Consider the following 14,676-nt stretch of genomic DNA (forward strand, 5'->3'; position numbering starts at 1 on the left):
TTGGCGGTGATAGTAGGTGGTAGGGTAGCAGTGGGCGGATGGCTCTTATTGGCAAGTGGCGCTTCATGTGGGTGGACGGCTTTCATTGGGTGGCGGAGTGACAGTAGGCGGAGCTTCGTGTGGATAGAGGGCTTTCATTGGGTGGCGGAGTGATAGCAGGCGGAGTTTCGCTTGGGTGGAGGGCTGTCATTGAGTGACGGAGTTGTAGCAGGCGGAGCCTCAAGCGACAGCTAGGCTACAGCATCACTAAACAGGGAGAATATGGAGCCATCTTACCATGTTTGTCGAAGCTCCACATGACGTCTGACATTTCCCCAGATCCCTGGATGACTTTACTCATTCTTGGAGATCCCTCGGTGATGTCTCTCATGCTTCCAGGACCCTTAATGATGTCACTGGTCATGGTAGAATGCTCTGTGATGTCACTCGTGTTTCCAGGTTCTTTTCGTGAGGTCACTAAGTCCATGACGTCGTCTATGCTCGCAGATACCGCTGTAACGTCAATTGTACTTCCAGATTCCTCTTTGACGTCACCTATGCTGCTATATTCCCGTGACTTCCTCCGCGACGTCACCTTATATTTCCAGCGCTATCTGACATCACTCGTTCTTCCAGGTCTTACACTTCAGATTCTCATGTGACGTCATCCGTGCTACCAGATCTTTCCATGACGTCACTCGTGCTCCTAGATTCCCTCGCGAGTCACTTGTGCTTCCAGAACCCTCTGTGACGTCTTTCTCACCACCACGTCCTTTCTTGATGTCACTCACACTTTCACCTCCTTTTATTGTGATGCAGCGCCCTCAGTCTCTCTCTCTCTCTCTCTCTCTCTCTCTCTCTCTCTCTCTCTCTCTCTCTCTCTCTCTCTCTCTCTCTCTCTCTCTCTCTCTCGTGAGATTGGAAGGCAATTTCGTAGAATATATGGAGATGGCTATCCATAATTTCCTTAGTCTTTCAGCACAAAATCTCTAGACCAAGACATTATCTTATCATCCATTGATTAATTGATTAATCTTCGCCTCTGCAGCCATGTGGGGACTTCTTCCTCATCTGCCTCATTTCTTGGACGACGTACTCGAGCGCGCCCATGAGTCAGTCAGTTTGGATTCTGTATTTCTGTTCTTCTTCCTCTTGATCCTTCGGTAGCAGCTGTGGTACATGGAGTGTTCTTGTTCCTAATGGTCGTCTGGAGCAGCTCTGTTACCTGGAGTGTTCTTGTTCCTTGTGGTCGTTTGGGAGCAGTTATGTTACCTGGAGTGTTCTTGTTCCTTGTGGTCGTCTGGAGCAGTTATGTTACCTGGAGTGTTCTTGTTCCTTGTGGTCGTGCTGTACGACCATGATTCCAGCACTGTACGCCCCCGGCGCCATCGCAGCTCAGCTCGAGATAGGACAAGCGAGGCAGGGATCCATTCCCAGGAGTAATGGCCGCACACGGCACAGATTCAGCATAGTTAGAATATATTGCGGGCGGCGTTGATGCCGTAGTTACCAGGAACAGTGGTAGTGATGGTGGAATACCAGAGGGTCACCACTGTCGCTTCTGCGGTGGAGAGGAGACCACTGGAAGTCGTTCTTGGCCACTGGGGAGGATTAATGGCCTTTTGGGAATTATAGATCGATTGGATATCCACGTATAAGGCAGAGGTTATGTGTACAGCGGGGGAATTTAGGTCTTTATCTCCTTATGTAGGTTCCTGTCCATGGTCACCCCTTTGAGCACGACGGTACGGCCCTTGGACGACGGTACAACCCTTGAGCACGACGGTACGGTCTTTGGATGTGATTTTCGACTTGACTTTTATCGTAGCCCTTGAGGGTCAGTTCAAAGGCCAGGCCATTGTACCCAAGGGTCGTAATGTAGTGTTAAAGGGTCGTACCATCGTGTGTGACCAAGTGTTGAACGGAGTGTGGAGTAATCACTGGCGGGGAAAGTGGAATGTGGAGTCATCATGGTAGTGAGAGTGGGATGTGTTCATCATTGGCACGGAGAGTGGAATGTGGAGTCAGTCATCAGCGGTAAGGGAGAGTGATGTATATAGGGTCATCATTGGTAGGGAGAGGTGAGTGGTCATCAATGGCAGGGAAGATGATCTGTGTGTGTGTGTGTGTGTGTGTGTGTGTGTGTGTGTGTGTGTGTGTGTGTTTGTGTGTGTGTACGAAACCATATCTGAACAGTAGAAACTGTAAGAAACTATAAAAAGATAAAATACTAATTGGCAACGGGACTTCCGACCAGCTGTACAGAAAAGTTAAGAGCCGCAGATCCTGAGCCACACTGAAGAATATAGGAGTGAGACTGACAGTACAGGGAAGTGATGAAGGCCACAGGTGAGCTGGTAAAGGTGAACTTCCCTTGCCGTCGGCGCTGAGGTGGCCCTGGGTGTGCTGATGTGGTGTGTGTGTGTGTGTGTGTGTGTGTGTGTGTTTATTTCTTACTGACTGACGTGGCAGGGGTAAGAGGTGCCCCAGTCAAGGCCATCTCGGGTGAAAAGTAAAAATGGCGAGAGGAAAAGAATTAAGAAATATTATCAGGGTTCTGCAGGTGTTTGTAGACCCGGCTCTTAAAGATGGAAAAGTTATTGGTTGAGGGAAAAACATGAGAGGGAAAGGAATACCACGGTATATCTGTTCCAGGGAAGAAGAGGGTGTGACAGTGGTCAGTCCTCGTGTGGCTAGTCTTAATACAGAAACTGTGGGAAGCAGCAGCCAGTCGCTGGCATGCTTCGTGTCCCATCCCTGATGGGAAGGACACATACCTCTAGACATTTCTAGAGAGCAGTAGCCATATTGATGGCTGCAGAACAATGTAGGAAGCATCAGCAACTGGGGAGACAGAAATGGACGACTCGAGGGAGTTGATGTATGGGGAATTAATGGGACGGAAGGTTCTTGATGCCACTCTCGCTAATGGAGGGATGGACGAAGAACCACTCTAGAGTTTTTGAACAGCACATCATACGAGGGCGAATGAAAACCCTCTGTGGATATGAAGCAGCTCTTTTAGGAAGTAGATATGTTGATTACGTGGGGTTGCCAGCACAGAGTGAGGGATTTGGAAAGGCCCATGTTTATATTATTATGGGGTTGAACATTGGTATTTCAAGATGGAACACAGGGAAGCGGGCGACACTTGGAAAGAGATGTAGGGAGAAAGTGCGCCGTTCGTTGCGCTGTCCAGTTTAACCAGGTTTCTGTTATTCATTTCCGAGATGATGAACGGGTTCGACCTGAGAGAGGAAGTACGTTCATCACAGGAAAGAGAACGAGCAATAGAATGAGGCAGGAAGGGAAAACGGATTGATGTGTTCGAATTGGAATGATCAGATATTTCTTATATATCTTTCATGGTACATTTCTGTCTTTCCTGGCCCGTTGACGACATCTATTATATTAAGACTCCCACCCCCTCATTCTCTCTCTCTCTCTCTCTCTCTCTCTCTCTCTCTCTCTCTCTCTCTCTCTCTCTCTCTCTCTCTCTCTCGCTCTCTCTCTTCCACATTATTGGTCTTACAGGACTTCGTGTGGCGTTATTTCATCTGCTGCAGCACACCACATCACGGTTCATATTCTCGTATAAACTGAATAGCGCTGTAAGGTTATTTCTCTCTGATTCTCTGATGTACTATGACTTAACACTTACGCAGAATCAAGCACTGCGTGATCGCTTTCGCCATGCTGGCCATCACGGCTGGATTCTTTATATCTTGTTAGTGAGAGGCGAATAGATGGAGCATCAGCGCCTTCTGAAACTATCCGGTGACATGTTGGTAGTGGAAGTGCCTTATTAATCATGCCTCCATGTTCCCCCGTCCTCCTGTGTGGACCCAGGCCTTGTCAGTCGGGCTTTCCTGTGGCTGAAATCCTCCTGGAGTAAAGAAAAATTTCCATCACTTTTCCTCTTGCCTTTCCTGCACCATCCTGCCCATGTGGTTCCCTCATTATTATCCGCGGAGTGTTTTGTTTGGTCCAGTTCATCAGATCTTTCCGGTGGATTGCATACCATTAAAGCAAATGGTCAGTTTTTCTTGAAGTGTGTGTGTGTGTGTGTGTGTGTGTGTGTGTGTGTGTGTGTGAGAGAGAGAGAGAGAGAGAGAGAGAGAGAGAGAGAGAGAGAGAGAGAGAGAGAGAGAGAGAGAGAGGAGAGACTCCACAAGAAAAGTGCTGGTAACTGCGTTGTTGCATAAAGAAATAAACGTGAGGGAGCTGGGTGGTGGTGGTGGTGGTGGTGGTGTGTGGAGGAAGGGATATGTGGCAGGCTGTGAGGAGGGAGCTGGGTGGTGGTGTGTGGAGGGAGGTAGATGTGGCAGGCTATGAGGAGGGAGCTGGGTGGTGGTGTGTGAAGGGAGGTAGATGTGGCAGGCTATGAGGAGGGAGCTGGATGGTGGTGTGTGGAGTGAGGGAGATGTGGCAGGCTATGAGGAAGGAAAGTAAATGCCAAGAATATAACACTTAAAATAAATTTATGATTGAAAATGTGTGAAGAATTTTGATGGTATTGGAGGGTGAGAGGAGGAATATAAATGGACAGAAAAGAAATTGATAAGAAACGAGTATTGGGGAGGAGAAAATGCAACGATAAAACTTGGATGATAGAAGACTGAAGAGGGTGAAGAGAAGAAATGGAATATGGAAAAAGATGAGAAAGAAGGATGAAAGAGAATATGGAGGCGTGAGTGTGGGAGGGACGGTGAGGAGTCACAGAAGAGCGCCTTGAAGACGAGGCCTGGAGAAGACTATGATGAGGCTGGGGCACGGGAGGTGCAGCACACACACACACACACACACACACACACACACACACACACACACACCAGTATATACCAAGCATGGATTTACATATTAAGAGTTCACTGGAAGGGTGGAGAGGGGAGGAGACGTGTTGGGAGAGGGGCATGGTAGGGGGAGGTTGGAGGGGGGAAGGGACGGTGGGATAAAGATGGGAGGGCAGGGAGTGGAGGAGGTACAGAAGGGTGGATTATCGGTTGGGAGATGTTTATGGATGGATCGTACAGGGGGCCTGTGGACTGAAATATGTTGAGGGTAGAGTTTGGTGAGAGCGCAGTCCACGTGTGGTTGGTTGGTGGGAGGCTGTGGGGAGCGACTGAACGTATACTCTATACTATGGCAGGAGTTGGTCTTAAGGGATACAACACGCACCGTCTAGGTAGATATTCAGTGTTCCTTTTAGTGGAAACTGTTGATAGTTGTTTGGTGATGTGGGTCAGCTGATGGGCATTTGTTTATATGGGTCAGCTGATGGATGTTCGTTGGTTTGGGATCAGCTGATGGGCCTTTGTTTACGTGGGTCAGATGATGGAGGTTTGTTGGTTTGGGTTCGCTGATGGGTATTTGCTTGTATAGAATCACCTGGTGGACGTTTGGTGGTTTGGTTTGGCTGATGGACGTTTGTTGACATGAAGCAGGTAAACGACAGATGTGTATGCACGAGAATAATGACAGTCTGTTTACTTGAATCAGTATTTTCCTTATGTTTACCCGAGACATCTGACCGACCACCTCTTGGTATTTTCGGACGCTTGTTGTTCCTGAGGACGGAATGAGGATCAGATGTGATGCTGCACTCGAGACAATCGCTTTTCTTGCTTCTTTTGTTACTGCAATATATGTTGTATACAGGCCCGCCACACCCAGCAACACCCTTAAGATTTCCCAAGTCATGGATGAGAAGATGTAAAAATTTCGGCATGTATATTAATGAGATATAAAAGAAAAAAAAGTCATGGGAGAGAAGGCGGACATCTTCTATTTTGCTTTTCGTTTGAGGAGGAGCCTTCCGGAGGAGAGCGCACGTTTGCTCTCCAGCTAAACATGAAATGAAAGCCTCGTGCGTCGCAACCTGTGTGCCTTGGAGTCGAGAGGATGAAACACTCCGGAGATGCTCCGCCATCCTCGCCAGAGGGGTGACTTCTTGGCAGCAGACCCTCAACACAAAATATTTTTGCCGAGGAAACTTATTTCCCCGAGTTCAGGATTCTTGAGTCATCACATAGAATACCTGATTCCCTGGAGGAGGATTATTTTCTAGGCTGCATGTGGAGGGCACGGCTGTATGTGGATATGTCTGGCTGTATGTGTGGCCTGTCTGCATCTTTTAGTGTGTTTGGTTGTTATCTGAACGTGTCTGGCTGTATGTGGACTGTCTGGCTGTATATGGTCATGTCTGGCTATTTTTGGATATGTTTGGCTCGATACCGACGTGTCTGGCTATATGTGGATATGTCGCTGTGTGTGATGTTTGGATGCCTGGGGACGTTTTCGGTTGTTTGTGGGTGAGTCTGTCTGATTGTTGGTGTGTTTGGTTCTCTGCTGGTGTGCCTGACTTACTGTCTGTCATATATATATATATATATATATATATATATATATATATATATATATATATATGACACGTACGACTCAAGAGAATTCTTTTCTGTTGTGGCTCAGCTCTGTGTGATTGTGTGTCTCCTTCGTGAGATGTTAGGATAGGGCATCCAGAGGACACAGCATGAAATTAAGTAAGAAACTTGTCAATAAGGATGTAAGAATTACTTTTATAGTATAAGAAAGGTGGAAGATTGGAAATGATTGACTGACGATATGGTTAATGCAGACAGCATACTTAGATTTAAGAGGTTGTATGATGGAGAATGGTCAGGAGACTGGGGCCCCACGAGTGTAAAACTCCTACCCTTTACGGTACACACACACACACACACACACACACACACACACACACACACACACACACACACACACACACACGGATACACACACACACACACACACACACACACACACACACACACACACACACACACACACACACACACACACACACACACACACACACACACACACACACACACACACACACACACACACACCCTCGAGAATTAACCATAATCAGAACAAAGTGATCCTGTCTTGCCAATTCACTGTCTTTACGTATTCATTTGTCGCAAAAGTAGTCAAATGGACGCGTCTGCAATCGTGTTTAATCTGCTGCGACTCGGTAATCTGATTACTGCCTTTAGTGCCTCCGTCCTATTGATACTAGCGGTTGTGTGGACACAGGCCCGCAGCTGAGAGAGAGAGAGAGAGAGAGAGAGAGAGAGAGAGAGAGAGAGAGAGAGAGAGAGAGAGAGAGAGTTCTATCTCATCTCTTGAGTTTTTGTGTATATCAGTTCTCTCTCTCTCTCTCTCTCTCTCTCTCTCTCTCTCTCTCTCTCTCTCTCTCTCTCTCTCTCTCTCTCTCTCTCCCCACAGACAGACAGACAGACAGACAGACAGACACACACACACACACACACACACACACACACACACACACACACACACACACACACACACACACACACACTTTGTCAGTTATACTACTACACCGTAGACTTGCTGGGAAATACAAATTCTTCATAAATTACACAAGACTTTACATCTCTGTACTTCACTGTAACTGAATAATCTCTCCTGAGGCAGCCCAGTCTTGATGGTTGCGCATGGGACTTTCCATCCGGTTTGTCGTAATGAACGTAAATATTGTGTGGGGTTTTTACACCCGCCTCGTATTTTGACAGACCATCTAGAGGTCTTACAAACACACCTACATTTCATGTATGACCTCCCACACCCTCCCTTTTCTCGTGGCCTCCATAATTCTCCCATCCACCTTCTCTTCCACCTAGACTTACCCTCCCTAACACCCTTCCTCCTCCACTACCCTCACACCCTCCGTTCGACGCTGCTCACACAACTTCCTCCCTCTCTCTCTCCCTCACTGCCTCCACTGCCACCTTCTCTGCTCCTCCCCCCACCACCACTCACCCACACCCTCCCTCCCTCACAGCTCCCCACACCCTCCCTCCCTCCCAACTCCCTACACCCTCCCTCCCTCAACAACTCCCGGCAGCCTCCCTCCCTCACAACTCCCCACACCCTCCCTTCCTCAACAACTCCCAGCAGCCTCCCTCCCTCACCGGTCCCCACACCCTCTCTCTCACCCCAGCTCAACAAGTCGTTGCTGTCAACCTACCGATCTCAGATTTAAAAAAATGATTGGTGTCGGCCTCTCCCTGCCCAGTGGTGCAGCCAGCACCTCCTCTCTCATCTTTCTCCCTCTTCCTTCACTTCGTTCCAAAGCTGACCATTGAAGATGTCAGAAAGCTGATGGTGTAAATGTGCGGTATGTGTGAAAGGCAATTTTCATGCTGTGGTAATATAGGGACACCAGAAAGAGAATGTGGAGAGAATTTAGAAACATTTTACAAGCAACATCGGGAGATTTGTACACAAGGTGTGGCTTTCGAGGTTGAAAGAATTTAGAGTGTACAATCTAGCGGAGCAAAAAGACTTTTTCATAGATTATGCATGGCAGCAAGTAGAAGGAACCGAAGACGGCATTCTTCAGAAAATACATATCCCCGGGGAATATGCATTCGTAGATGTTGCATAGGGCAGAATTGAGAGAGAGAGAGAGAGAGAGAGAGAGAGAGAGAGAGAGAGAGAGAGAGAGAGAGAGAGAGAGGAGTTTCAGAATGAGAAGGGGAGGCAAAATCAATTGAAGAACGTCGAGCGGAATCATTGATGTAAGGGTAAATGAAGTTAGAGACTGAAAGGAAAAGATCATGAATGGAGAGAAGCGAAAGAGGGCAAGGCAGTGGAACAGAAGAACCGTGAGGAACATCATTATAGCAGGGGAACGTCGCTCCGTCAACGACTGCTGCAACAGAGGCTCTGGCTGCAAAGGAAATCGTGAACGCTCGAAGGAAATTCAGTAAACAAAAAACTTGGGTCACACCACGACTAACGATCCTGAGATGTCGATTCACCCTAAGATTCACCTGAATCCTTATGAGAGCAGGACCACAGGTGGGCCACATGGGAGAGAAGTTCTGTAGCAGACCTTGCGTTCGCAGAGGCCGTGTTGTTGACATGGAAGTAGGGAATAATGGGACTCTTATTGTGCTCAGAAAAACGAAAAAACAAAGTGAGACTTAACGAAGTTTTAAAGACCAGAGACATTAGAGGTGAGAATGAATAGGCGTGTTAAGGTTTAGCACTGTCTCTTATCTCTTGGGATGGACCGAACTAAGGTTTTGCTTCTGGGGAGAAGAGGAGATGTGGGTTTTTTTTTTTTTTAACACAGGCGGAGGAATTGGTGAGAAGGATAGCTCAGAGGCACACTCCTTTAAGAGGTATAAATGTACGCCCACCGGCCCATAGGCCTTACCCACCAGTGGATCTGAAAGAACTCGGAGGACCTTGCGCGAGGGAAAGACTGGACAAGGTATAGATTTAGTTGAGGGTAGAGGAACAGGCTGAGATATGGAATCTCTCAGAGTTAGAAGAAACTTGAGAGGCCAGAGAGAGTTGCTTTTTCCGGTGGAGAGGTAGAAACAGATTGATCAGGAAGGACAAAGAGGAGAAAAGGTTGAATTACAAAGATGCTTGGAGATGGTTTTGGTTAAGAACCGGAGAGATTTATTAGGCAAAGAAGAAGTCATGTCAGCGCACATTTGTCGTGATGAAATCGTTCTTGATTCCGAGCGCAAATGAAAGCGTAAATTAAAATCAAGAAGGGAAGGAGTTTTATGGCCTGACACGCATTGTCCCTGATGCCGCAAGTATCACAACAAGAGCGATCAAACTACAGTCGAGAGGATGCAGGTTAGCTGAAGAAGGAACGAAGGATTCATTCCAGTCCAAGATGATCCCCGCTACTGGGTCAGCACAGCTGTAGAGAGTTCCTAACGGTGAAGCAGTACTGGTCTTAAAGGGAAGTCTTTGTTAAAGCTGCGCAAGGAATACTACTAAACTCCCCCAGAGTGCCAAAGTTGGTGTTCCGAGAGAGAGAGAGAGAGAGAGAGAGAGAGAGAGAGAGAGAGAGAGAGAGAGAGAGAGAGAGAGAGCAGACGTGCCTAGTTTGAAGGGATAGTGATCAGACTGAGGTCAGATGACCCTAAGTCGGGCAGAAATAGCGTATCTGTTGTGAAGGAGTTCAGAGAGGGGAGAAAAGTGCGTTCTCCTTTGCGTCTTTATGTATGCTCTTATTTTTTATCATATTTTTTTTCTTTTTTGTGTGTGTGTGTGTGTATGTTTTCAAATGTTCTTATGCGTGTCTTTCTGTTTGTGCAACTATTCGTACATGTTTGTGTAACTGTACGTTTATGTGTGTGTGTGTGTGTGTGTGTGTGTGTGTGTGTATGAACACTTGTGTATCCTGACTTGCCCTCGTGTCAGTTGGCCAGCCGGAGACTCAAACCAGTAATGGAGGAGCACTGCCATCCGCTGCCGGTCTGAGGTCAACATGAGGCCCGCGGGGCCTCCCAGCTGTTTTCCTTCCTTCATTGTGGGGTTCATCTGGCGCGTGTGTCCGGGTCTGGGAGAGGCCGTTCTTTTCACTCTCTCTCTCTCTCTCTCTCTCTCTCTCTCTCTCTCTCTCTCTCTCTCTCTCTCTCTCTCTCTCTCTCTCTCTCTCTCTCTCTGTATATATATATATATATATATCTATCTATCTATCTATCTGTCTGTCTGTCTATCTGTCTCTGATTTTCCCTGATCATGGAAAAACAAGGACGGAATTTGCTAAATGAATTAGTGTCTGAAACAGAATTGCTTGCGTGAAGCTTTCTTTTTCTTTTTCTCTCTCTCTTTCTCAGGAAGTCAGGGAATCCTACCACGGCACTCGCTCCGGGAAGAAACTCTTTATAAACAAACTTTGCAACTCAGGGAACAAGGAATGATCTCTTGAGCACAACGGTGCGGGAGGGACGACAATAATATATAAGTCGCCGAATTGATTCAATGCCGTCAATAATGAACCGTTCGTGAAGACTGGAAGAGCCGCGTTTGTGAGGGTGGATACAAATGTGTTTAAACCTTTTGCCGTAGGGAGAGAGAGAGAGAGAGAGAGAGAGAGAGAGAGAGAGAGAGAGAGAGAGAGAGAGAGAGAGAGAGAGAGAGAGAATCACCGTGTGTTCGTTGCGTGTGGCTGTCACTGGTGCCCTTCTCGTCAGCCATACACTGCCCCCCTCTTACACAGCAGGCACGCGGGGAGGAGGAACACTGGCACTCACGTGGAGGATATTGGAGAGGGATGCTCCATCCATTACGCGGAGCAACGGCGAAGGAGAGGACAGAGCAGTTTGGAAGTGACGTGGACGAGGCCGGAGGAACGTCCTCCTGAAAATACTGCAGCCACAGGAATGGGGAGTTTTTCTCGGGGTCAGGCATAAAGTAGAATCACACCGAAAGAAAACACTAAGCCACTATGGCTTTAAAGTTCATCATTTTTGCCTTCTAGTGGACTTTTCTGCTTCCCCAGCATACATTAGTGAGCATAACTGCTTCCCCAACATTCAATAGTGGACACAGGTGCTTCCCCATCATTCACTAGTGGACATACGTAGGTACTTCCCCAGCGTTAATATGTGGATGTGCTTCCCTAACGTTCATTAGTGGACATAACTGCATCTTCCCTAGTATTCATTAGTGGACATAATTGCATCTTCCCTTGTATTCATTAGTGGACATAACTGCATCTTCCCTAGTATTCATTAGTGGACATAACTGCATCTTCCCTTGTATTCATTAGTGGACATAATTGCATCTTCCCTAGTATTCATTAGTGGACATAACTGCATCTTCCCTTGTATTCATTAGTGGACATAACTGCATCTTCCCTAGTATTCATTAGTGGACATAACTGCATCTTCCTAGTATTCATTAGTGGACATAACTGCATCTTCCCTTGTATTCATTAGTGGACATAACTGCATCTTCCCTTGTATTCATTAGTGGACATAACTGCATCTTCCCTAGTATTCATTAGTGGACATAACTGCATCTTCCCTAGTATTCATTAGTAGACATAACTGCTTCTCTAAACAGTCATTTGTAGACATAGCTGTTTACCCAGCATACATTCGTGGACATTATTGCTGAACTGAACACTAAACTTTCATTAATAACTTTAGATATTCGTGAAGCATGACAGTCAGTTTAACACTATCCATGACACGATCATGAACATGACAGTTATCATGACAAACAGTGTACAGTCTCACTTGTCACCACTTGCATGATAGTCAGCTCATTTGGCTCCACTACTGATCCTGAAGTAGCAGAGTTCTCCGTTGGATAGTTCAGCATTTCTGGTTCACTTTATGAGCTGTTTTCATTAGATATATTAGGATAGACTCTTGAAACAATCGTCGTCTATTGGGAGAACCCCGTAAGATTTATTCTTGAATGACACAGTTGAGTTAACTGTCAAACATCGAAGTATATAGTTCAGTTCCCCTCTTTCATGGGAGTGGGGTGGTGGGAGTTACGCACTGTGGTACTAGACTGGTCATGAACTGTCGATTACCTCTGTGTTGTGTTCTAATTACTGGCATGGCTGGCTTCTCACCAGTGTGTCGTCCGTGTGGGGAAAACAATACAGTGACATATGTAAGGAGCGAGGGACATGTTGTCTTTGTTCTCGCTTGGCGTTCCCTTTACTTCAGCCTTGTGTTTGCGGTCTGGGATCATTATTGTCGACTTACGAAGACTCCCGTGGGAGGATTTAGAGATTTTATTGGAATGTTTTTGGGGACGGAGTGGCGAGGGACGAGGCAAAGGGGAGGAGAAGGAGACGGAACCGGAAAGAAGTTAAGAGCAAGGGTGGGAGAAATAAGAGAAAGAGTGAGAGTCAGGGAGTGAGGTAAGGAGAAAGAGGGAGACAATAAAGAGTCATGGCTGACCGTTCCTGGTACCAGGCAGGGTCCACAATAGCTCGAATGTTTTGAGCCAGTGAAGAGGTGACCTCTTGAGCACGACGGGAGGATGTGATGGCCTGACCTACTGACCTTATCCTGAAGGCTCAGCGTTAAGAGGCTCACACTGTTATTGTCAAAGGGTTGCACCGTCGTGCTCAGGAGTCGTACCGCCCCGCTCGAGGGTCGTACTGCCGTGTTGAAGAGCTTTCGTGATTTACCAGCCGTCGATGGCCAGCAAGTGCGATAAGACACAATGGGGATGATGTTGAGACAGCTGGTGCCTCTCCCTTGTTGTGTCCCTGGTTCTTGCCTCCCCCATCACAGACGAGAGGCCAAAACGTTTACCTCCCGAAGACTTAAGTGTTACCAGAACATTAACTGACATAAAGACCGCTCGGACTGAAGTTTCTTCGGATTGAAGTTTCTTACTTTATGGAATTTCTTTCTGTTTCTTTCCATTGATCCTGCCCCACCCCACCTCCCCCTGGCCTTGTCACACTTGAGCACCCTTCACCCTCTTCCCCTCCCAAGTCATCTCGAGAGCTCTTCCACCAGCACGCCCTCCTTCTCCCCACTCCCCCACATTAAGATCTCCCCTCCGCCCCACCAACCTACACCCCTGGCACTCCAGGGTTTAAGTTGTGGTCTTGGTTCGTTGATATTTTTATCTTCCTCTCGTTGACGTGGGTGTCAGTATGCGAGGGGGTCAGGTCCAGCGGACCCAGCGATTCTGCTCGCCTCTGCTCTGCAGCAGCTGCTGCTGCATCTGCTCTTGCTCGGCTGTGGTCCTCTGATCAGGGTACTGCTGGAGTGTCGCTTTGTTCTTGCTATTGTGCTCATTGAACAGTGATGCAGCTGTACTGTTATTCAGTAATCACACTCTTCTTGTATTCCCCGTGTTGCAGCCATTGAACATTAGTGCAGCTTTATTTTTGCTCGTTAGTCAGACTGTTAACGCTCCGCCGCGCTTCTACAGGGCAAGAATCCACGGCCGTCATCCTTTTTAACAGTACTCAGAAGGTTGTTGGAGAGGGGTGCATGCCATCTGTTTCCCACGTGTCCGCCACCCATACTCCAAGTGTCCCGTTATCCATGTCCCGCATGTCATTAAGAACGTGCCCGGGGCCTCCCACCAAGTGGGTGTGTGGGAGGAGGACGTGTCTCAAGCACCCCACCAAGAATGAGCTAATAGATAAATCAATATTCATTTAAGACCGTCCACTTGGCTAATAACTTCTCTGGAATGTATGTGCCTCATTAACCTGATTAACGACCCTCGCCCGGCACACTAACCACCTCCCGACACCACACACCCGCATCCACCCACTTCTCTCCCTGCCTTTCTCCAATGCACATCAAGAAAATAGCCCCATCACCAACAAGGTTGTCTCCATCACCAACAAGACAGCCTCATCACCAACAAGGTTGCCTCCATCCCCAACAAGACAGTCCCATTTACAGACTAGATAGCCTCCATCACCAACAAAGCAGCCACAATCACCAGCAAGACGGACCCCATCACCAAGACGGTCATCATCACCTGCACGACAGCCCCCATCACCAGTAAGACAGCTTCCATCACCATTAAGACAGCCTTATCATCAACAAGACAGCGCCCGTCATCTGGATAGCCGCGCAGAAGCAAAAGAAAAAATTGCCTTGGCTTATTTTTGGAAATAGGCCTGCCTGAATCTTTTTAATTTCCTGGCCTGCCTCGCCCAGGCTGCCCCTCGTATCTCACCAGCCCACAACACGACCTACTTCGCACCGGCTGACCCAGTTCCTCCTTCAGCCCGGCACAAAATATGGGGTTCCTCCTTCAGCTCGGCTGCGCTGAACATTGTTCTCGGCTAATGTGTTGGCCGCACATTGTATCTCAGCACATCACAGGGAGGTCTCCGTTAGAACAATAGGA

General features: G+C 47.6%; 1 protein-coding gene across 3 annotated transcripts in view; it reads left to right on the forward strand.

Annotated features, from left to right (window-relative positions):
* The window catches only part of Rab3 (RAS oncogene family member Rab3), a 145,095-nt gene that overhangs the window by 96,280 nt on the left and 34,139 nt on the right, over positions 1 to 14,676 (forward strand). The window lies entirely within an intron of this gene.

Source organism: Panulirus ornatus, chromosome 37 (genome assembly GCF_036320965.1).
Source record: "Panulirus ornatus isolate Po-2019 chromosome 37, ASM3632096v1, whole genome shotgun sequence".
Lineage (NCBI taxonomy): Eukaryota > Metazoa > Arthropoda > Malacostraca > Decapoda > Palinuridae > Panulirus > Panulirus ornatus.